The sequence below is a fragment of the Balaenoptera acutorostrata genome, chromosome 13 (genome assembly GCF_949987535.1).
Source record: "Balaenoptera acutorostrata chromosome 13, mBalAcu1.1, whole genome shotgun sequence".
Taxonomy (NCBI): Eukaryota; Metazoa; Chordata; class Mammalia; order Artiodactyla; family Balaenopteridae; genus Balaenoptera; species Balaenoptera acutorostrata.
In genome coordinates, this window is record NC_080076.1 from 19,735,294 (window position 1) to 19,758,100 (window position 22,807).

Genomic DNA, 22,807 nt, shown 5'->3' on the forward strand with positions numbered 1-22,807 from the left:
AGCCCGTGCACCGCAACGAAGAGTAGCCCCCGCTCGGTGCAACCAGAGAAAGCCCGTGTACAGCAACGAAGACCCAACGCAGCCAAAAAAAATATTAAATAAGTAACTAAATTTATTAAAAAAAAAAAATCCCTTTAAAAAAATAAGTAAGTTTTATTACGATGAACACTATTTTGGTGAAATTAACAAAGAGCCAAGAGGATATCGGAAGTCAGTGTGTAGAAGGAGAAATACAGTTAAGCAGAGTGAATGAAGAAAGATTTGTTTGAATTTGCTGTACAGTTGCAAGCACATTGAATGAAACCATTTGATGCGTGAGAGGTATTTGAAAAAAATTAGTGTAGTCTGGCAATCTGAGCCTGTTTTGTTTTATTTCCTTTAGAATAAAAGTTGTAAGTGGGTAGGAATTATGCCTTTAAATGTTAACCTATAAAGGACTGGAAAACTACTCAAGGGTAACAGCTGAAGAGGAAATGGCTCTGTCAGCGTCATGCACATGGATGATTGGGCACATAAGGGACACAAGCAGGGTGAAAGGTGCGGAGGGAAGAGGTCATAAAACGAGGAGGCTTGTTTGGAACTAAAATATAATAGCAAAAGCAAAAAAGCCTTGGGAACCACCGAGGTGATATATTTTTCCTCTTAACATAACACAGATCCGTGCAGTTGAAAATGTGTGGTGCTTCTTGTATAGATGTTGCTGTCACCAGCAGCACACACAGTTGGATATATTTGGAGAAACATTTAATCTCATGGTTCTCCGTTCTTTGTCCGTGCCACCAAAGGCACGCATTTTCAAAACAGTCCAGATTTAGGTCCAGTCTTTGTATCTGTTATACAAATATACAGCTTCCTTGACACATAAGAGCAAATTAAATCCATGCTCCATCAGCACTAAATTCTAAATAATGACCGTGACCTTTGTCCAACAATGTCCATAATGCTTATTTGCTAATGTCCATAAACGTTCATCAATATCCTAATGTGGTAACAATAGCCACTCGATATTTTGCTCTTACTCTGTGTCAAACACTGTGCTGTTGTTTGCAGATTTTATCTTACAGCGTCCCTTTGTGAACAGTATGTTTTGTCCTCAGTTTACGAATGAGGAAAGTGAAAGACAGTGAGGTTAAAATTCCCCCAGATGGAGGGCACACTGCTAGTTGGTTAGTGGTATGATTGTGATTTGCACATGGTCCTGCCAGGCTCCGAAGCATGTATTCTAACCAGCAGACCCAACTGCTTCCCTGGACAGTGCAGGTAGATGTGACAGGTCAAAAGTATTGCAAGTAAATGTAAGATACAGAAAGCCAGGGTTTAAGGACCACACTAATGACTGCTGTACCTTTTTTTTTTTTTTTTTTTTTTTACCATTTTAACACAACGTTAAACCATAATAATAAAGAACCTTACAAGAAGAATGATCCAGGGTTGCAAAAGTCAAGGGAAAATGTCACCATCATTATTTTTTAATAAGGGATGAGTGAAGCTGATGGGCGTAGGACCTGTTGCTTTATGAATAGGAACGCCTGCCTCTGGTAGGGACCTGGATTTGCCAAGTGCACGGCTGGCCTGGAATTAGACTCCCCTGTGGCATTCAGGTCAGCGTTTACACCCAAGTAGTTTACGATCTTGGACAAATTTAAGCAAAATAGTATGCAAGCACTTAGGAACAATTTAGAGAACCAGAATCCAAGCAGAAACAGAGTAACGAATGTTCTCAGTGGGGAGGCCTGAGGGAATAGTGGTAGAGTCCTAGAATTTTTGGAGAGATATCAGACTTAGAAATGAGTTGTTTGATTTGAGGTAGTTGATCTTAGAATATCTGCCACTCATCTTTAACTGGCTGCTGCTTCTCCTCCCATCTTAGAAGAAAACGTGGCCCTTCTTCATTCTCTTGATAACCCTCAGCATTTGCATCTTTCAGCTTATTTTAACTTGCTAGTCCTGGAATCTTTTTCCAGAAATCTTTTCTGTTCCATCTTCTTTCATCTTCTCTTCCCTTCCTGACTCCTTTTCCTTCTGCATATAAAAGTGCAAATGGATCTTTCGTTCTCTGGCAGCAGTTGTCAGAGTGTGGTCCATAGACCACATATGCCAAGTCTCTTGGGTTCAAGTTCACATTGGGACACACTTCAGGTCTACGAATCAGCCCCTCAGTCGGGTGTAGCTGAAGAGCTTTCCTGAAACTATCTAGGTAGTTAGTTTGACATCGAAGGTAGCACAGCTTCAAATTCTTTGTTTTTTCCCTGGCCTACTCTTTCTGCCTTTTGAAACCCACCTCCTTCATCGCACACAATGTCAAAATCTGTGAACTCTGTCTCTGTTTTTCTCAGTGATTTTTTCCTTTATGAGCTGTTTTCCTCTTTTATCTTTATAGATATAGGCATGGGAAGAGCTTGGAATTTGGGGTTAGAGTGGGCTTTGATTTCCAGCTTCATGGCTTAGTGCCTGTGTGATACAGAACCACTCATTTCTCTCTGGTAGGATGTCTGTCTTGGAGGTTGGCATGGCTAGCAAGTGGCATTTTTGATTTGGAAGCCCAAAAGTAGTTGTTTTTTGCTCTGAGTCTGCCTCTCCCAGTGCCCTGGTGGAGAATTTGGGAATTACACCCTTTGCTGGGTTTATGGCTGCTGGGTGAGAGAGCCACAAGATGAACTGCCTGCCCCACACACCCACGGTCCTTTCCTGCAACAAATCATGGGCGGTTTGGCATGGCAAGTCCTGGAAGAGAGAAATCCCCTCTAGTGAGCCAGAAAATGCAACAGGATCTGTCTGAGATTGCTAGAGATAGGTGTGTGATCCACTTTACCCCCTGCCAGAAAAAGATTTTTTTCCTTGACAGCTGGAGAGGTCAAAGGTCTAAAACCATGGATACGGGGAGATGAATGGTGTAATATTAATATTATGTGAATTATATAGCTTGTAACATTTAAGGTCAACATGTCCATAATTTCCTCTGTCTGGGAACCCCCAGCCAGCCATGCATAGAGAGGAATTCCAATCACAGGAGTCTTCAACTCCAAGGAGACAGGTAGCCATTACCTGCCTGTGAGCAGCTGTGCGATCCAAGCTTTAATAGTCTGTGATAGATCATGTCAACAAACAGGGGAATCTGCAGGCTTGGGGAGTGGGGGACTAAATCACCTGGATTGAAGAAGGCTTACTGATGAGCCAGTCAGGTAAATGGGTTTTTCAGGAACCATCCTGGAAGAGATGGACGTCACCTCTTGAGTGAGAGCAATATGAGGGTCTAGTATGTCACCTGTTACTAAGAAAGGGTCCATGTTTTGTCCTAAGCCAGGGTATATGAAGTATAGTCTTTCACGTTGTGCAGAAATGTCACAGGACTTGCAGCTTTGGGACTTTCAAAGGAAGGGATGGAGTAGACTCCACGAGACGTGTGGTGCTGGTGTGGTGTGTGGTCCAGGGCTTGGGTCAGAGGGCCTCAGCCCCCATGGGAGGTTGTTTCATTTGGGACAACCCTGCCAAGGATTCATTTCATTATATGCTTTCTATGGGCCTTTCATGGTTCTTGTTTTCTTATTTTGACCATGAATATATTTACTGATTTTTAAAATCTCCAGCACTGTAGCTTTTCATTGATAAAATGTTTAATATCCTTATTTTTTACAGTTCTTTTTAAAATTAGCTTTTAACTTTTTTCCATGACTGTTTCTTTTCTATATGTTTTCTACTTTTATATTGTCTGTTTTTATCTGATTAAGGTGTTGCTCTATACTTTCCCTTCTTCCCCTGGGTAGACCTATCATTGATTTACCAAAATAGCTCTCCACTATGAATCAGAAGGCTCACAGGGTATAATCTTCTAGGTTATAAGGCTCAGACTAAGGGAACAAGATTGTTTCTTGACACCAAACATTATTCATCCTCTTAATTTCGAGCCTTGTAGCTTGAAATCCATGGTCTGTGATGAAATGGAAGCAATTTCTCTGAGCCTTACTACTCTCATCTTAAAAATGAAGATGATGAGATCTACTTCAGAGCCTTGTAATGAAGATTAAATGAGATATATGCATCTAGCACAGGAGCTAGAAATACAAGATGCTTAATAAATGTAATTTCATTTCTTTTTCAATTTCTGTAAAACTCCAGGGAACATTAATAAATGTCTAGGTATAAAAAGAAGAAGATGATGAGTTTGGTGTTAAGTTTCAGGTACTTTTAAGCCATTCAAGTGAAGATATCAAGTAGGCAGTTGGAGTTATGGGTATAAAGCTCAGAAAAGTCTGAGCAAAAGGTCTTCAGCTGAAGGGGTCTTCAACATATAGAGGCAAGTTGAAGATAGAAGGTTGCGTATGGAGTCTCAAGTGACAAGGAAACCTAGGGCCTCACAACTGAAGGATTGTCAACATTTAAAGTCTTTTGGGTGAGAATAAAGTAGAACCCCCCAGGAGCAGGAGAAAAGGGAAATGTGTTGTCGTGGAAGCTGTGTCACGCGTTTTTTTTTTAAATTAATTAATTAATTTTTTGGCTGTGTTGGATCTTCGTTGCTGTGTGCAGGCTTTCTCTAGTTGCGGCGAGTGGGGGCTACTCTTCCTTGCAGTGCACGGGCTTCTCATTGCTGTTGTTTCTCCTGTTGTGGAGCACGGGTTCTAGGCGTGTGGGCTTCAGTAGTTGTGGCACACGGGCTTCAGTAGTTGTGGCACACGGGCTTCAGTAGTTGTGGCTCTGGAGCACAGGTCTAGTAGTTGTGGCACATGGGTTTAGCTGCTCTGTGCCACGTGGGATCTTCCCGGACCAGGGCTTGAACCCGTGTCCCCTGTATTGGCAGGCAGATTCTCAACCACTGCGCCACCAGGGAAGTCCCCGCATGTTTTTAAGGAAGGGATAAGAGTGTCTTTCTGACCACCAAGGAAGATGAGAACTGAACATTGTCTGTTGGCTTTAACTTCTTAGTGGTCATGGTTGACAGTTCCCAGGGGTTTTCTTGGAGGAATCATGGGGTCAGAAGACTCCACTCCCTATTCCCACAGAACTGAGATATCTTTCCTCTGACCTGGCCAAATATTCAACTTTTATACTTCTAATGTGATTTTTTTCTTTATTTATAATGATAGTTGTTTGTACTTAGCCTCGTTCCCATAATAAATTATCAGTTTCCTGAAAGCAGAGGTCATGCAAAGTACCATATAAATTACACCTAGTAAGTATTTAACAGTTCAGTCTCAGAATCGTGGGTTCTCCCAGAACAAGGCATGTTTCTTTGTCTGTTCATCCATCCATCCATCCATCCATCCATTCACTGAAGAGTGCTTTATTTACCAACTCCATACCACGTGCCAGGCACTATTTTAGGCTATGTGAATATAGTGGTGAACAAAAGATATTCCTTTTATGCATGAAACTTACATTGTGGTGGAGACATGATAAAGAATAAATACGTATTCTGAGTGCCTTTAATGTCTTGTTTCTCACAACAACCACATGACATAGATATTATACTCATCCTATTTTTTTTTGACAGTGACGACAATGCTAATTCTTTTTTTTTAAGTCTTTTTTATTTACTTATTTATTTATTTATTTATTTATTTATTTATTTTTATGGCTGTGTTGGGTCTTCGTTTCTGTGCGAGGGCTTTCTCTAGCTGCGGCAAGTGGGGACCACTCTTCATCGCGGTGCGCCTCTCACTATCGCGGCCTCTCTCATTGCGGAGCACAGGCTCCAGACGCGCAGGCTCAGTAATTGTGGCTCACGGGCCTAGTTGCTCCGCGGCATGTGGGATCTTCCCAGACCAGGGCTTGAACCCGTGTCCCCTGCATCGGCAGGCAGATTCTCAACCACTGCGCCACCAGGGAAGCCCCATCCTATTTTTTTTTTTGATGAGAAAATGGAGGCACCGAAATATTCAGTAACTTGCCAGGGTCATCAGTTCATTAGAGGTGGATCTGGGATTCACACTCAGGCATTTTGACTCCCAAATCCATGCTGTTAATCACCCCACTGCACTGCAAAATGTTTGGCATAGAGTAAACTATTATTATTGTTATTAATACTAATGTTAGTAATTATTCCTCAGCATAGGGATCTTTTATCCCAATTCAGATAAGGAAACAGATCCCACCTAATTATTGGCAAAACTAAATTCAGAAGCCACATTTCCATGTTCCCAATCCAATGTTTTTCCCTCATACAGTACCTCTCTTTTAAGGGAGGGAGTCTGGAGGGGTGAAGAGGTAGAAGAAGGGTGGAAAGAGGAAGGAATGGGCAAAGAGAAAGAAGGATGTGTGGAAGAGATGTAGGAACGAATTAAACCTGTTTGATTTGGGATTTTTGATGCTAACAAACTATGTCTAATTTTTCAGGTTTTTTCCCTATATTCTCAAGAGGAAATATCCTTAAAATAAGAATATTTCCATGCAAAATAATCATATTCCATTTCATAGACTAGCAAAAGATTTCAGGAGCTAGGAGACCCTAGCTAGTTAAAAGTAAAAGACTATATTTTGGTAAGGACATTATTACTGGCATTTATATTGTGAAGGCATTGGTTGGAAGATACACTAGAAGTTTTGTTTACCAACAGCCAAGTCTTTGAGGAGCGTATGTATGTGCGTGTGTGTGTGTGCACACGTGTGCACAATGTATATTGGAGTACGTACTTATTTTATAAAATCCTGGTAATGTTGAATTTACTTTGTGTATATGTTTTGGGGGAGAGGATGCTGAAACATTTTTCGGTGATGGGAAAGTTTTTGTACTTCTATGCATGGCTGCTCTAATATCAGGCACCATATTTAAGCATCACAAATATACACTAAGCAAGGGACAGATGCACAAGGAATTTAAGCAGAGTTTTTCTAAATGGCAAATAATTAGAGGGGAACAGATGCCTATGGGCAGCAAAGGATGAAATGAGGTACCAGGAATTTTAAAAGGGAGATGGAAATACATATGTACAATGTAGTTGCTCTCAAGGATGTTTAAGCCTAGAGGCTGTTCTTTCCCAAAGTTCTCTGTTTTTTGTGGGTTTTGACATTAAATTTTGTTCTCTCTTTACCTATATTCCCCAAAGAAATAGATCATGCTAATCATTCCAAAGTGGAACAGATTTTCTTTCGAACCTCAGTTTTGGATGACTTTGTGGGTTGCATCTCTTTCTTCTCTCTCCCCAGGGCCGTGTCTTTTCACAGGGCTGCCAGGATATGACATTTCTCACAGTGTCACTCCTCATTATTTATTATTTATTCCCCATCTACTTCCCAAAGGGTTTTTAGCCAGCCTACCAATGAAGGACACCTACAAATGTGATTTTTTTCCTTGACGTGCCTTTTAGGATGGACACACCCTCCTTTGGAACAATCCCGCTGTCCAGTGGGTTGTTGTGTCCATCTGAGAACTCTTCTGCATAGTCCTGAGGGTCGAAAAGGAAACAGATCTCCAAGAATAAAGTAGAGAAGAGCATGAGGCATTTCCCATCTTCCTGTAGAGTGGGAGTTTAAACAGCAGGGGCGCCGAGCAGAGCCATTCAGCAGCCCAGCAAAGCTGAGCGGTATCACCTGATCATGACCCTTCAGGTTTGAAATTTACCTGTTGTGCTCATCGTAACAAAAGAAATGAAATCTCTGTAATTATATTGGAAGGGGGAGGAGATCATGTTTTAGTTCCTTTGATCTTGAGCTAGAATAGACTCTGCTTTTGGAAATTTAATTTGAAAGAATCCAACATACACATCTGCTTTTTGTACCGCAAGTTCTATTGAGCTTGAAAATAGAAATTTATTAATGCAAATGTGTAGAGACTGTTCCTTGAGGAAAAAAAAATATGCGTTCAAAACACAAGGTGATCCTTTCTACATAGCTGTGGAAGATTTTAATAAATACGTTCTCTGTGTTTCTTCTAGAGTTCAGGGATGAGGTTCCTTGTTAACAAGGACCAAGCGTTGAAATTACAGGACGCATTGGGGAACAGAAAGATTCATGATGACTTCAATATTTAAAAGTTTCCGAAGGACAAATTAGATGGTTAAGAGATGAGAAGCAGACTGAATCCTCAAAAGAAAAAAAAAAAAACAAAAACCAAAAACAAGTGTGTCATCAAACCATTTTGAGAACATGTTTGAATTGATGGTAGGGTCCATGCTAAGAGACAAAGCTTTCATTTCAACGAATCCAATCTGCCTAGTGTTCTGGAAAATTGCCTTTGCCTGTAAATGGAATGGCATGCAGATTTTAGGTAGGACACTTTCTCACCCAACTTAGCCTGTACTCTTTATTTTCATACCATTACATGAAACTGCACATAAATGACACTTGACTTAATCCTTAGAGTGGCTGAATTGCATGGTCTATTTTGATTAACTTTTTCTTGTTCTCAGTGTAAATTTTCCAGTAAAGACTAAAATGTCATGAGCATTTTGGGACATAAATCCCTTAAGCTATTTTGCAGTCATATAGTTGTCCTTTGTAGGGTTTGAGTGCTTTCCTAAACTCCTTCTCATCTCCAAATGGGCAAAATAAATTATAAATTGTTGAGAGCATTCAATCACTGGATGAGCAGTCATCTCCTAAAGCTGGGGAAAGTATCCTTTTTCAGTTCTTTGAGTAAACGGAGGTGATTTCTTATAATATTTGTGCTCTATAATAGATCTCAAAAACTTGGTTATAAATTACCCAGGTTTAAGAAGGAGTTCATGATTAAAGACTATATTGAATTAATAAAACCAGTCTTTCTTTTTCTGGTGTGATGTAAAGAGATTTTTTTTTCAAAGGTGGTAGGTAGGTGGGCTTCAGTGCATTCTGTTGGTTACTTGTTACTTTCTTCCCCACTGAGTTTTTTGTTTGTTTGTGTGTGTGCTTCTTTTAAGGAACGGAAAGGTGAAAAGCCACAAAAAGTTAGGCTGGGAATTAGGAATTCTGAGTTTAAAACAGGGAGCCTATCCTAACTTGTTGTGTCTGAGTTGGTTTTTCAGTTGTATTGCCAGGATAGCCCGTGACCCTTGCAAATGTACAATTTCATTTGGGTTCATTGATTCCTGTATGAGTCTGTGACATAGGACGCCAAAGGCCACAGGGATTATTTAATACACAAAATGTTAGGACAGAGTTGGCTCCCCAGAGTCTTTTGAGTAACAAGGATTTCATCTGAACCCCTTTTGGGGGGGGACCACGGAAAGTACTGCTCCGCACTTCCAGTGAATCAGTTTCTAACATTTACATCAAAGGGTGACTTTGTCCAGCTCCCCACATCTCCCTTCCTCAGAGGCGGGAGACCCCCAAACAAAATTTCTATGTCTAATGGCAGACAGTTGGGGTGCTGTAACCAAGCAGTCACCCTTAAAAATTAATGAGCTTAATGATGGATCGGAGAAGCGATCGTGATGGTGGTCGGGAAGGGAGGGGCCGTGGGGATGGCAGAAGGAAGAAGGCTGGACTCCTCGTAAGTGACAATGATGGGAGCCCCTGTCCTTATCTCCCCTCCCCAGTCTCCCTTCCCCCTCCCTCCCTCCCCCGGTCGCCAGCCCTTCCACGCTCCTGTCTTCACGGGAACCACGGCAGATAGAAAGACAGGGCGATTATGAAGATGTCAGTTGGAGCGTAGGCAGGCGAGAGGGGAGCAGCGCTCCAGATGAGGTCCGGGGGGAGCCGAGGAGGGTCACTCATGGACGACCGTGTGTGTGTGTCTGACAGACTGTGAAATGGTGCGTTGTTGCACGGCTGCGCTGCACCTGGGCCCTTCATCTGTGATTGATTGGTTTGGTCATGTGTAATGGTCCCATCTGCTCTGTGTTGTTTTTCTTTTTTTACTTATAAACACCGTTCCCAGCGGCTGAGAGAGGATGAGCTATGTTTTGTCATCTTCACTTACACTTTAGCTCAAAAAAGTGGTCAAGTAGGTAAGCTCTAAAGTCTATCCAAGTAATGTAGCAGCAAAGTCTGGGTTTCCCCCTTTGCTTGGGGTGTGTGTGTGTGTGTGTGTGTGTGTGTGTGTGTGGTGTGTGCGCGCGCGCATGTGTGTGCGCCTTCCTGCGCACGCGTGTGTGCCTGGAGTTTTCATGCTGCCTGTTAATATCCGAATAGTTCATGAACCGCGGAAGACCAAAAAATCGCAGAAATGATTTGCACAAATCTGTGACTCTAACTGCAGTGGGGAGTTGGTTTTTTTTTTTTTTTTTTTTTTTTTGTAACAGAGCCAATACTTAATTAAAACCACTGACATCATGGTGTTATAATTAAGTGTGGCATTAATTAAGCTGGAATAACGATTTTTTTTTATTAAGAGCTGCTTCTATTGTCTAAGACCGTTATCGGCTAAAACCAAAATAATTTTAAAGCAAAAATGAATTCCCTCTAAACGAGCCCTTTTCAACTTCCCCAAAGTCCGGCCTCAGGACTGTCGTCATCAGGGCTGTGTGTGTGTGTGTGTCTGTGTCTGTGTCTGTGTGTCTGTGTGTCTGTGTGTTGGGTGGTGTTGGGATGGGGGACGAGTGCAAGTGAAATTTGTTTTTTTTCACCCAAAAATGCTGATCGGCTCCTGGCATTCTGATGGCTAATTATGCATCGGAGAGCTTCGACAGCTGCATTCATCATCATAAAATGTAATAATTAATGACATTCCAACAAAGAAAAATATGCAAATGAGGACTCATTAGCATTTTCATATTCAGCTTTGATAATGCTTTTGCTGACAAGGTTGTAATTAATGAAAATTCATGTCGCAGTCAGGAGATTGGATCGGTTTCATTCCGCTCACAATTCCCAAATGCTTGCATTATGGAAAATCGGCAGCTCTGCCAACTTTTCAGGGAAGAAAAAAACACACACACACACTAAAAGCACCAGATGCAAATTAATGGTAGGGAGCCTTTAACTCTTTAAACCACCCCCCTAAATTTCCATCATAGGAAACATGTGATGAGTTTTAGCCTGAGAACTAGATTCTTTTTTTTTTTTTAATAACAGCCCTGAAATTACTTTTATTTGTGACCCAAGTATGAGAATTTCTGGCAAACTTTTTTTTGTAATATTAAGGAAAAAACCCTCTACCTTTCCCCCTCTTTCCTTTTCCCTTTCAAGACTCTTTAAATTTACGTAGTAAAACATGTTAGGACAGCCAAGCCCCAGCGTGTTGCGTTCTGTCCTCTAGCTGGCAAATTTACGGCACGACAGTTTATTCATCCTCATGCTTTTCGGAGACACCTCATCATGTATTTGTGCTTCGATCTTCCGGTGCCTCCCTCCGTGTGCTACCCATAAGGTCGAAAGAAAAGCAAGTATTCTGTTTGTCTATTCAGGGTGAGTTGTTTTTTTTTTTTCTTTTTTGGACCATGTTTGTTTTTTTTTTTTTTCTGTGCTTTTTCTTTTTAATCTATTCCCTTTATGGTTTAATGTAAGAATTTGGGAATGTGCCCATCATTCTCTCACTTAACACTTCTGGTTTAGTGTTGGGCTTCAAACATAATTTTAAGAGACACTGTACAATCCAAATGGATACCCAGAAACCCCAGAACCAGAGATATCGACAAGCATTCAGTACAGAGAGCTATTAATTTATAAACCCTCTGTGTGTTGCTTTCAGAATGTGTGACTGGAGATTGGCAAATAACCACTTTGTGCCAACCTGGTACCATGATTTGTCAGACTAGCCTAAAGTTAAACCGAAACTTCTATCTCACTCTTGACATTAGAAAGAAAAAACCTAAACAGAGTTCTGACTGGATGGAAGATTTGATCTTCAGGTTAAAAAATGATTATTACTACGTCAGATATTTTTGCTGAGGCAGATGTTTAAAAAAAAAAAGGTTTGTATAAGGATTAAAAGAAAGGTTTGCATAAGGGGAGAATGAAAGCATATTTCTTTAAAAATTATCAAGTTAATAAGCATTTTTACTCTCAAATAATATAAAACCACTTCAGGCAGTTCCTAAGATGCAGTTTCCTGTTTATTTAAAGTTAAGTTATAATTCCCCAAGTTGCTAGCCCAGCATAAAGAAAGAATATAAATATGCCTTGTTAGGGGAAGGTAGAAACTTTGATATGCTAGGTTTTATTTTTTAGAGTATCTCAGTGAAATAGAGAGTATCATGAGTTATTTAATGAGAATTTTAAAGTGAATCTTTTTTTCCTATTATGCAATTAAGAATGACTAGATTTTTATTCCTTATTAATCTTTTAGAGATCTGAGAAACGGAATTTTATTTCAATTTCTTGCTTTTTCCAACTTTCGTTTTGTCACAGTTTGTACATGAATGTGTGTGTGTACACACATGTTGTGTAAATGTGTGTGTGTCAGTATCTGGAGATTATGGTGAGTGAGTCTGTCCCCTTTCCTTTAAAATCTATTGTGTTAAAACAGCAGGCAGAAGAAGGTTTTTTTTTTCTTTTAGTTTACTTGTTTTTGATGCAGGCAAACTGCCCATCCAGATGGTAGAATTTCACCTGTAAGCAATCTGAAACGATAGGTTAATTCTGACATTTTATAGAACTTCCTTATTTTCTTTTCGTACAGTACAACTGAGTGCAGAGTAGCTTACTCAAGATGATGTTTCCTCACCCTCCCACCCCCATTTTTCTTTTAAAGCACTTCCTGCTGTGATTGGTTCTCCCCCTGCCCCAAATCAGTATTTTGGGCTCAATTAAAATCTGTGGCTTTAGGCACTTTACTGCTATTGTCAAAACCACATCTGATGAAATCTTTGACCGCTTTTAATATGTGTAAATGAGGAATTGATGGGAGAAGTAAAGGATCAAGTGTCGATCAGCAGGTTGGTGGAGAAGCAGATCATTTTAATTGTAGAAGCTCCACGATCCACTGGCTTTGATAAATTCACTGTTAGTTCCTCCCACCAAATTTACAACTCCTACCTTTCTCAGTAATGCCCAGCCTGGTGTCAGCAACCGGAATCCTGAAATTTGGTTTTGTTTTCAGTGTGGCTAGCTTCTGGTGGCTTCTCTGCCTGAGCAAACTGGAGATGCTTTGAAATGATTTGTTGACCTGTTATCAAGGAATCCCATTATTTCTCAAAGCAGGTTTTGGGAGTGTTTACACAGTAGAGCATGAAAGGCAAAGGGAGTATTGGAGATTGTTTTCAGTCATAGTCATTGTAATCGTACTGTATTTACAAGTTACTTTTGAACGCTATCCTCTTGTTTTTATTTCTAGAAAAATCCTTTGTTTGCATACATTATTTCCCGAGTTGTTTACATACTAAAGATGGCTCTAGGGGCATCTTCCTTGGTTTATTCCCTTGGGAGAACATTTTGGAAAGTGCTCCACTAAGATTATACCTGTTCAAATTTGGGACCCTAGTCGTGGTACTGTTGGCTGCTTTTTCTGTTTCCTGTTTTGCAGATGTTAATTCCTTTGGGTAATTTTTTTTAAGTGATGAGATTTTCACTGTCCAGCAGCAAGCCACGTTTCCTGGAGTTATTGAACTCTGAAATAGGAAACCTGTGGGTGGTGATCAGTTGTACCCTCCCCAGAAGCTATTGCCTCAATCAGGGAGAATTACTGCTCCATGACTGAGAATTTTAAAGGAGTTGTTTCACTAAAACATCCACAAGTTTTCTTTCAGGTATTGCAACAAAATTCACATTTGTTTGTGGCCCGTGAAGCCAGGATTCCTGGAAGGATTCTCATCCAGTTGCTTCTCCTATTTCCCTTGCAAACTTTCCCATTGGTTGGGGTCCGTGGAGAGATTTCAGTGGCTGGCTGGTGGAAATGTTTAGGAGAACATTTGCGTATCAAAGCAGCCTAGATATTTGCAAAAAACAAATGTTTATTTGAGAAAAAAAGAATCCACTTAGGATTAGGAAGTCACTGCTTTAAACATTTTAAAAGCATTTGTGATTTCCCGGAGTATATTATTCATGAGCAAGGCCTAACCTGACATTCAGGGGTCATGCCCGCATCCATATTTTTAAAAAGCTTATAAGATAATGAACATTTTGCTTAACGATTAAGATCTGTACCTATGTGTGGTATAAAAATTCCCCCCAAATTAAAGGACACAAATATATCCAAAAATTGTTTATGACTTAGTGAACCTATGAAACAAAAGATGTAGGGAAAGGGCCTCACTCTTTGCCTTCTTCATGTATTTTCCCCCCACAAAACCCAATTGTGTTGCTGTGTTGTGACATTCGGTTCTACTGGAGTCCATGAACTTTCTCTTTTATTTATTTATTTATTTATTTATTTATTTATTTATTTATTTAACATCTTTATTGGAGTATAATTGCTCTACAATGGTGTGTTAGTTTCTGCTTTATAACAGAGTGAATCAGCCATACATATACATATATCACCATATCTCCTCCCTCTTGCGTCTCCCTCCCACCCTCCCTATCCCACCCCTCTAGGTGGTCACAAAGCACCGAGCCGATCTCCCTGTGCTATGTGGCCTGTGTAAGCTTTCTGTTAATGGTGATGATTTAAATATCAGATCTTTCTCTTTTTTTCTTGGTAAAGAGTTTAATGTGGACATACTGGCGTTCAGATTATTAAAGTTTTAACTGCATTACACTGATAGGTTGGAAACAGGAAATATAAAACTCAGGGCAGGCCAATTTTGTTAACAGTGTAGGGGCTGAACGTTGACAATTACTGTACTTAAAAATCCCTCGGATCAGGTGTTATTTTGCCGTCTGGACATTTTAATTAGTAATAAAATTGTGGATCTGGATACACAGAAATAGGATCTACAGTACACAACGGCCCGATGCACTCTGTTGGTGTTGAGGTGTGCCTGGCTACCTTTAGTGTGTGTATGTGCTCGTGTGTAAGTGTAATTGTGTGTTGAGTATGTGTTCATTCCTCCTAGTAAACCCAAGCATAGGATTCTATCACAGTACCAAAAAATTTGGCTACTTTTCTTGAATAGGAAGTGAAAATGTGTAAAAAGTGTACTTATATTCCTAAGTAATACTTGCCTATATCTTTTTAATGGTCATGCTTCCTCGTGTAATATATGGTATGGCATGTCAGTACAATGCTGACATTAGAGGTAGGCTTGGGCAAAAGATATGACTCCTCCATTTCATAGCTGTGTGCCCTAAGACAAATAAATTAACCTCTCTGAGTCTCCCTTTTTCCTTACATATAGAATGAAAGTATTATGATAATAATAATGATACCTATCTAACAGAATTATGATGAAGCTTATAAGAGCATGTACGTGAAAGCACTTGGTAAAATACAAAGAGCTATAACAATTGATTTTTGATACAAGTTGCCAGTCATAACCCACATAAGCATCTTCGTAATTCAATAAATTGTCTCATATGAAAAAATAAGGAGATGCAAATATAAGAGTACAGTAACAAATAGTAACTTTAGGACCACCAGAAAATATGTTCATAATTTTAAACATAAAGCAAAGTGATCCATTTTTATAAAGTATCTGTATATGCTCTTTGAAATAATGTTATTCTTAATTAAGGCAGAAGCGGGTACATTTGAGGGAAATAGTGACCCTCTGGAGAAATGGAGAGTGAAAATAGTTTAGGGAAATGAGTCTTAGTGTCTTCTCGTTCAGAAAGATGCATACATGTTTCTCTTAATCATTATGAATTTCTTGCTTGTAAACCAGTGTGAATACTTAAACGATAGTCATTATTGTTTAGAAAAACCTACCATTATAATTTATACACACACACACACACACATGCATCATGTTTTATGTAAATTTGCTCAAGAAGGCATTATCCCCAGGAAGTGAGGGTGTTGATAAAATTGATGTTTGACACTGGACCAGATGAGTTTGGATACTTCTGTAGAAAGCTTTTTCTGTTTTTATTACAGGTTCAGTTCTCTTCCTGAGAATTCTTCAGAAAGGATTTGTTTTCTTTACTGAGACGAATGGTGTAATGGAATACTGTGGCCTAATGATGCTATTTTGGTCATTTCATTAATTTCATCTTCTTCTCCCTTAATGTAATAAATGCATACCTTGATTATAATACAAATTATATTTACATTACATTGTTTCTAAGAACAAATATTTATTTTTATAGACAACCTGGTTTTAATTAGTGTCTTAGAAAGCTTCTAAGACTTCTCTAGAACATGGTATTAGCAGAAGTAGGCAGAGGTTTTTTTTTTTTTTTGGTGAGGTGTTAGGAGGAGCTAAATTCAACCAAGGCAATCTTCAGTTAATTCATTAATCTGGTAAATATTAAGTAAACTACAGAAGAAACAGAAACGTGCCAGTTGTGACTATACAGCTTTTCAGGTTTTTTGGACTTGAAAATGGAAACTGGTTTTATTTAATGTTCTATCAGTTTCATGTAAATGTCTCATTCTAATGACCAGTTTCATTGACATCTATTCTAATCTAGTGAACAGAGAGGCTCTACATATAATTTGTCTGGAAATTTTTGAAATGAGGCTACAGGTCCTCCTCTTTGAAACTTCCTTTGATAAAAATGGCCCTGTGTGCCTTAACCTTCTAGAGTTCAGGATTGACTGTCAGGAGAGGAGAAAGAAATCGTGGGACTCCTTTAAAAATTATCCCAGAAAAGGGATTCAGCTACAAATTGGGGGAACAGCATTTAAAATTTATTAAGAAAGTAATTCAGAGGAAAGTCTGTAGCCAAACTCCTTAATTGTGATGCATTTGCCGAGTTCCCCTCTTCCATCGTCGGGCCTGCTCCGATGCCATATGGCCGACCATGGAACATTTAACTTGTCAGATATAATGGATTGTCCTGGAAGCAGATTTTTGCTTTGAGCATTCGGCTCCTTTCTTGCATTTCACTCTCAGCTCCAGGCTGCATGATGAAGGATTGTGGTGGAAACGCAAAGAAGAGACACACAGTTGATTCCCCTTAAGAGAGTGACCTATATGCCACAAAATTTTACCCGTGTAAAGAGGCATTATCCCCGTCGCTGGCCTTAGCGGGCTGCACGTCAGAATCATTTAAATTTGCCTGGACTTAACAAATTGTGTAAACATTTCAGAATTGAGTGCTTTGGAATAATAAACCATCATCATTTAAACTTACGCAGAAAGGGTGTAGCCATATCGGCCAAAAGATAAGTGTTATTTATCATGACCTACATGTAACCTATACCACCTGGTTGGTAGATGCTGTAAATTAAGTTCAACTCTCAAACCTACCAAGAATGCTTAAAAAAAAATCACCTGATGGCGATGTTACATGGCTTCATTGTTTTTGTTTAGTGAGTGAGGTGGGATTGAAATGATCATTTAGGTGGATGGGCAACTAGCAGTTAATTATCCTACTAAGCTTTCCATCTTGAAACCTTCTGTTTATTCAAATGCACTTGAAATGAGAGATTGGACATCCTGTGGATTATTTAACTTTTATCTGTAAATGTAAAAACTACAGTATCTGATGTTGGTTTTAATTTGCTGCTTTCATGAGGTAATTCATATTTTCTTTTCAATATGTGATATTGTTTCTGAAATCAAAAGCTCGGAAAGGGCTAGGAGGAGTTTGTGACTTTTGCATCTATAGGATAACTTCCTTTAAAAGAATAAGCAGTGCCCTTTCTACACGTACATGTACATACATAGCTGCGAGATACTCTTCTGGTAAAATCTACTGTAACCCCAAAGCTAATATTATAATACAAAGACCCAGAATAGACAACTTACAAATAATCAATCAAGCACAAACCAGTGGGAAAATAAGTAACTTATGTATCTCAATTTAACCATAAAATGGTACATATTTGATTGCTCTAGGGTTACAAAAATTAATAGATTTGTATATGACACATGGAATTACTCTAAAAGAAACTGTCTATTGGCAAAGGGTAATTTAATATACTTACCAAAACATGTGTGTTTATGTATTAGAAATTTAACATTTAATTTACTTCTACAAATTCATGTTTTCTAGATAATTCTTCATATAGATCTATAAAAACTACAGTGGCCTTGAGAACTGATATAACCTCACTTCTATACAAAGAAGAATTACTTCTTTTTAAACAACAACTTTCCATGAAGCAGTTAAGAAATCTCTGTTAAAGTCAGTATTGAATAATAAAGTGTACTACTGTATATTTCTTACTAATCCTAAACTGAGCACATTTGTTTTATTGATGCCCCTGATAGGATGATTTTTTTCCCCCCTCTCTGTATTCAAATTTTGGTCAGGGTTAGTCCTAAATGAATTTGGGTGGTACCTGGCCAGAGCCAGCTCTTGTTGGGGCTTGTGTGCCCTCTGCTGGCGCACATTGAAATGACTGGTATGTGGGGTTCTTAATTTCTTTTACTTTTCAAGGTTGGTTTTTTTTTGTTTTTTGTTTTGTTTTGATATTTTTTTTTTTTAATTTTTTTTTAAATTTTTATTTATTTTTGGCTGCACTGAGTCTTCATTGCTGCACTCGGGCTTTTCTCTAGTTGCAGCGAGCGGGGGCTACTCTCTGTTGTGGTGCACGGGCTTCTCATTGCGGTGGCTTCTCTGGTTGCAGAGCACAGGCTCTAGGCACACGGCCTTCAGTAGCTGTGGCTCGCAGGCTCTAGAGCACAGGCTCAGTAGTTGTGGCTCACGGGCTTAGTTGCTCCGCGGCATGTGCGGTCTTCCCGGACCAGGGCTCGAACCCGCGTCCCCTGCGTTGGCAGGCGGATGCTTAACCACTGCACCACCAGGGAAGCCCCTGTTTTGATATTTTTACACAATCAGATATTTGCAGTGATTATAAAGTTGTAGGTTAATACTGAGTATGGAAGTTAATTTGTTTTTATTAGGAAATGAAGGGGTTTTTTGTCTGGGGTTTTTTGGGGGGAGTTTGCTTTTGCTAAATAGACTCAATAGCTCAAATAACATATAAAGTATGCGACACTCTTTTTTAAAAATAAATTTATTTATTTATTTATTTTTGGCTGCTTTGGGTCTTTGTTGCTGCGTGCAGGCTTTCTCTAGTTGAGGTGAACGGGGGCTACTCTTCGTTGCGGTGCGTGGGCTTCTCACTGAGGTGGTTTCTCTTGTTGCGGAACACGGGCTCTAGGTGCGCAGGCTTCGCGGGCTCTAGAGCACAGGCTCAGTAGTTGTGGTGCATAGGCTTAGTTGTTCCGCGGCATGTGAGATCTTTCCAGACCAGGGCTCAAATCCGTGTCCCCTGCCTTGGCAGGAGGATTCTTAACCACTGCACCACCAGGGAAGCCCATATATGCCACTCTTGAGTTATTAAGTGGTTGCTTTCAGATGACCGTTAATCGTATTCCCGTTGCTTTCGTAGATCCTCCTGGCCTGATTACACTCAAGAAGAATTCTTGTTTACTGAGTTGGGAATGGACTTGAAAAGGATAAATCATTGAAATTTTGAAACATGACTCCTTGTATGTAGTAGCTAATGCCTTATAGAGAACTCCCTTATAGACTTGACTGTTTTCGCTTGCTTTGTGAAGGAAAATGAGCCTGTATTTGCACCATAATGTTCTGTAAAGGCATTTTTGGTTTCCTTGCAGACCAAATTAAGCTATTCTCCCTGGCAGACATTGAGAATTGGAGTTTGAGTGGAACCTTTTTTTGTTTTGTTTGGCTCCTTTGGTTGTTGTTTATAGAGTGTAAGATGTTAATGGAGCAAATCACTGATGGTTTCCGGTCGCAGGACTAAGTTATACAAAGGCGGTTACAGAGGGAACATCTTGCCTCCCCGCCATTGCTTGGGTTGAGAGTATCCTTGGGTCTTGGTAGTGAAGACCAGGGCTCTGTATAATGAATATGCCTTTAAAATAGCAGCAATTTTTGTTCACAAGTTTCCATCAAATTCTTTATAAAAATTAATTACGTATAAGTGGTTTCTACATCTCTCTGAAATGAATTGATCGAATCCATTCGGTGATTACTCTGTGGCGAGGATCATTTAGATCTTTACAATTCTTTTGTTTTTGCAAATTTCTCTAATTTGTAAGCAGATTCCATCAAAAAACTCCCAAATCATCTCCCAAACGTATGGAATGATCAAAGAACTTAAAGCTAGAGAAGCGGGGGAAATGTCATCTAAGTTTTTTGCTGTTTTCCATCTTTCCAATCTGAGGTACCAGTTACCTTAAAATTTGTTTTGGATAAATCATGTAAGTATTAGTTTTTATTTACTTTGATTTTTTTAACATTGTCAAATAACTGCAAACTGCATTCTAACAAATATCCATTTCCCACTAAATCTGTTCTAATGGTATCTGGCGTGGAATCTCGAATATACGTCTTTCCTCTTGTCTCCTATTACCACACTGACGCTGTGTTAGGTGCTCTCTCATTATTCCCATTATACCCCTGACAATGTACATTACTGGCTTTGCTCCCTAACATTTCACCCATCTAAACTCTTAACCCTTGGGAGTAACGTTCGTCGTTGACGTACCATCAGCCAACACGTGGTAGGTACACAGAGCCACCCTACAGATATTTATTTCCGTATCTCATGGTTTTTGGACCTCTTTCAAAGCTGTTCAGAAGATAATTTTTGCAAGCTTCAGAACTGAAAATTGCTGTCTGTAAACATCTATTCCACGTGATAGATTTTATTTTCTTGCACATTTTTGATAGGATGCGGTCACTGTTCTGACTACTCCCCTTCTCTCTCCTTCCTCCGTTCTGCCTTCTCCCTCATCATCCTTTCCTCTGTCTCTCCCCTTCCTTCCTGTGGCCCCCGCCTTCCTCTCTTGATTTAGTCATGCTCGTATATTCAGTAATTGGGAGGTTTTTCTTAAACATCACAGTGTGGAACTTAGTGGTTTGTGTAATTCTATCTGTGAACCATCACCTTCCTTTAACAGGGGAATTGGACTCTGAGTAGTTTGGTCCTGTTTCCTTCCTAACTTGATCGTCATGGGGCCATTCTTTTAAAGTTGATCTTGAAGGGCAGGCTCAGTGGTTGGCATTCTCCCTACTCTTTGTCTGCTCTGTGAATGTCCTGAGTTGTATTTTGAATTGTGGGCTATTTCACCCCCAACTTCTCAGTACTGTATACTTAGGGAATATAAAACCTATATAGTTTAAGACTTGAGAAATGGTTATCTAATATATTACAGATACATCTATAGATGACATTTGGATTCTCTTCTGTCTGGGGTTAGAAATGTTACTTATATACTTATGTGTATATGTAATACTTATTGTATTATACATATGTGTAACCTGTATTTAAAATTTTCATGAGACCTCCACCTCCTTTATTTTTGTGCATTCTTGAGTATCATATCAAATACATGTAGTTTCTTTAAGAGATGATAGTGGTTATATTCTTATTGTTATTCGTGAGCTGAGCTTGAAAACCGAGACCATCTCTTACACGCCGTAGTGCTAAAATATGTAGTTTTCCTACGTAGACAATTTATAACAAACATAATACTAAACCTTTTCTTCTGTTTTGTGTTCTGATGTGCCTAATTCAGAGTTTGGTCATTATTATTTTTTACATTTAATATTAGTAAGACTCTGTTAGAACGTCAGTTTAATGGGTAGCACATAATTTATTCCTGAAAGCAATTTGCACAGTGAAACGTAGCTGCTGATTTTCTTAAAATTTGCTGATAAATTCCAAATAATTGACCCAGGCAACAAAGTCTTACTCATATGATATTGTCTCTGCTGCATCTGGCCAGAAATGTCATCGATCTCCTCCAGAGGGATCAAAGAACCAGATTCTCTCCCCCAGCATGGACTTGTAATGCCTTCAGTAGAGCATGGATGTGGGGAATACATGGGTGGAAGGGCCCTTTTAGGTTAACAAACCAAGTCGGGCTCACTAGAGCTTGATCCTGGAGTCTAAAGGCGACCTCTGTCTTAGGGTAGAAAGGGGGAAGAGATACTTTCAGAGCAGTGGCCAGTGGGGCTGATAGAAGGAATGTCCTTTCACCTCCAGGACACTTATGTCTTGGAATTCTGTTGTTTATTAGGGCCATCTGCTTGGTAATGTGAGCTGAGTTTCTTTAACACAACCAATCTTCATGAGCAGAGATGAACAAATGTAAAGGCCTAGTACACTGCCAGGAAGAGGTTTCTCTAACCCTTGTTTCTCTAACCCACAAAATGTAACTGTCTGAAAGGGTCTTGGAGATCAACACTTGTTTACTTTTTAAAAATCCAATTAAATAGGTTGGATTAGATAGTCATTGATTTTTTTTTTTTTTTGGTTATCTAACAGGTTACCAGGTTTATTAGAGTTTCACCTAATGTAACCTTGAAGGCTGAACCTGTTCACTTAAATTGGTTACTCTTATCTGTGGCTTGTTAGACCAACCAGTGGAATTTTATTTAAAACAAATAGAGATTCTGGACCACATTCCACTGAATGTAAGTCCCCTGGGGTAGAGAACCCAGGAATCTGTTTTAAGAAAAGTCTTACTGATGATTTTCATGATGGGCAGGGTTTTTGAGCCATAGAATTGAATTTTGGGAGATTGCTTTTCTCCACACCCATCCTGTATCTTCCTTTCCTCTTAAGAGTACACCAAAAATATTTTATTTCTGTTTGCTTTTGATGCCTTTAGTGTGTATCACAAGATTGACCTTTTTCATTTTTACATGAAAAACTATTACGTTATTTCAAATAAAAAATAAGATTTCAAATGCATATGTTGTTTCTTCAGAGGCCCTCACAAAGTCTTTCATTGCCTTGGTTATACCCAGTCACCATAGGCACAAACTGTAATAAAAATATAAAATAGGGCAGGCAGAGCCATTAAGATCTTATTCACATAAAACCAGTAGTAAGTTACTCATTAGAAGTAAGTTGAGTGATTTCGGGGTTAGCCTTAGTCCTTCAGGCCCCTAGGGGACCCTTGTACAAATTGCTGATTCAGAAAATCATTACTCTGGTGGCTCAAGTGGCACTTTAGTGGCCTTAAAGAGTTATTTGACACAC

At 39.4% G+C, this 22,807-nt stretch overlaps 1 protein-coding gene across 19 annotated transcripts in view; it reads left to right on the forward strand.

The window, feature by feature from the left end:
• The window catches only part of TCF4 (transcription factor 4), a 356,728-nt gene that overhangs the window by 147,909 nt on the left and 186,012 nt on the right, over positions 1-22,807 (forward strand). The window contains exon 1 of one of the 19 annotated variants that reach the window (XM_007191950.3): positions 11,176-11,259. The exons of 17 other annotated variants lie outside the window; for them this stretch is intronic. The gene's annotated coding sequence lies outside the window, so the exon portion shown is untranslated. Of the gene's footprint in view, positions 1-11,175; positions 11,260-22,807 lie in introns of those variants that run through there. One more of the 19 variants, XM_057526296.1, reaches the window with a different exon arrangement.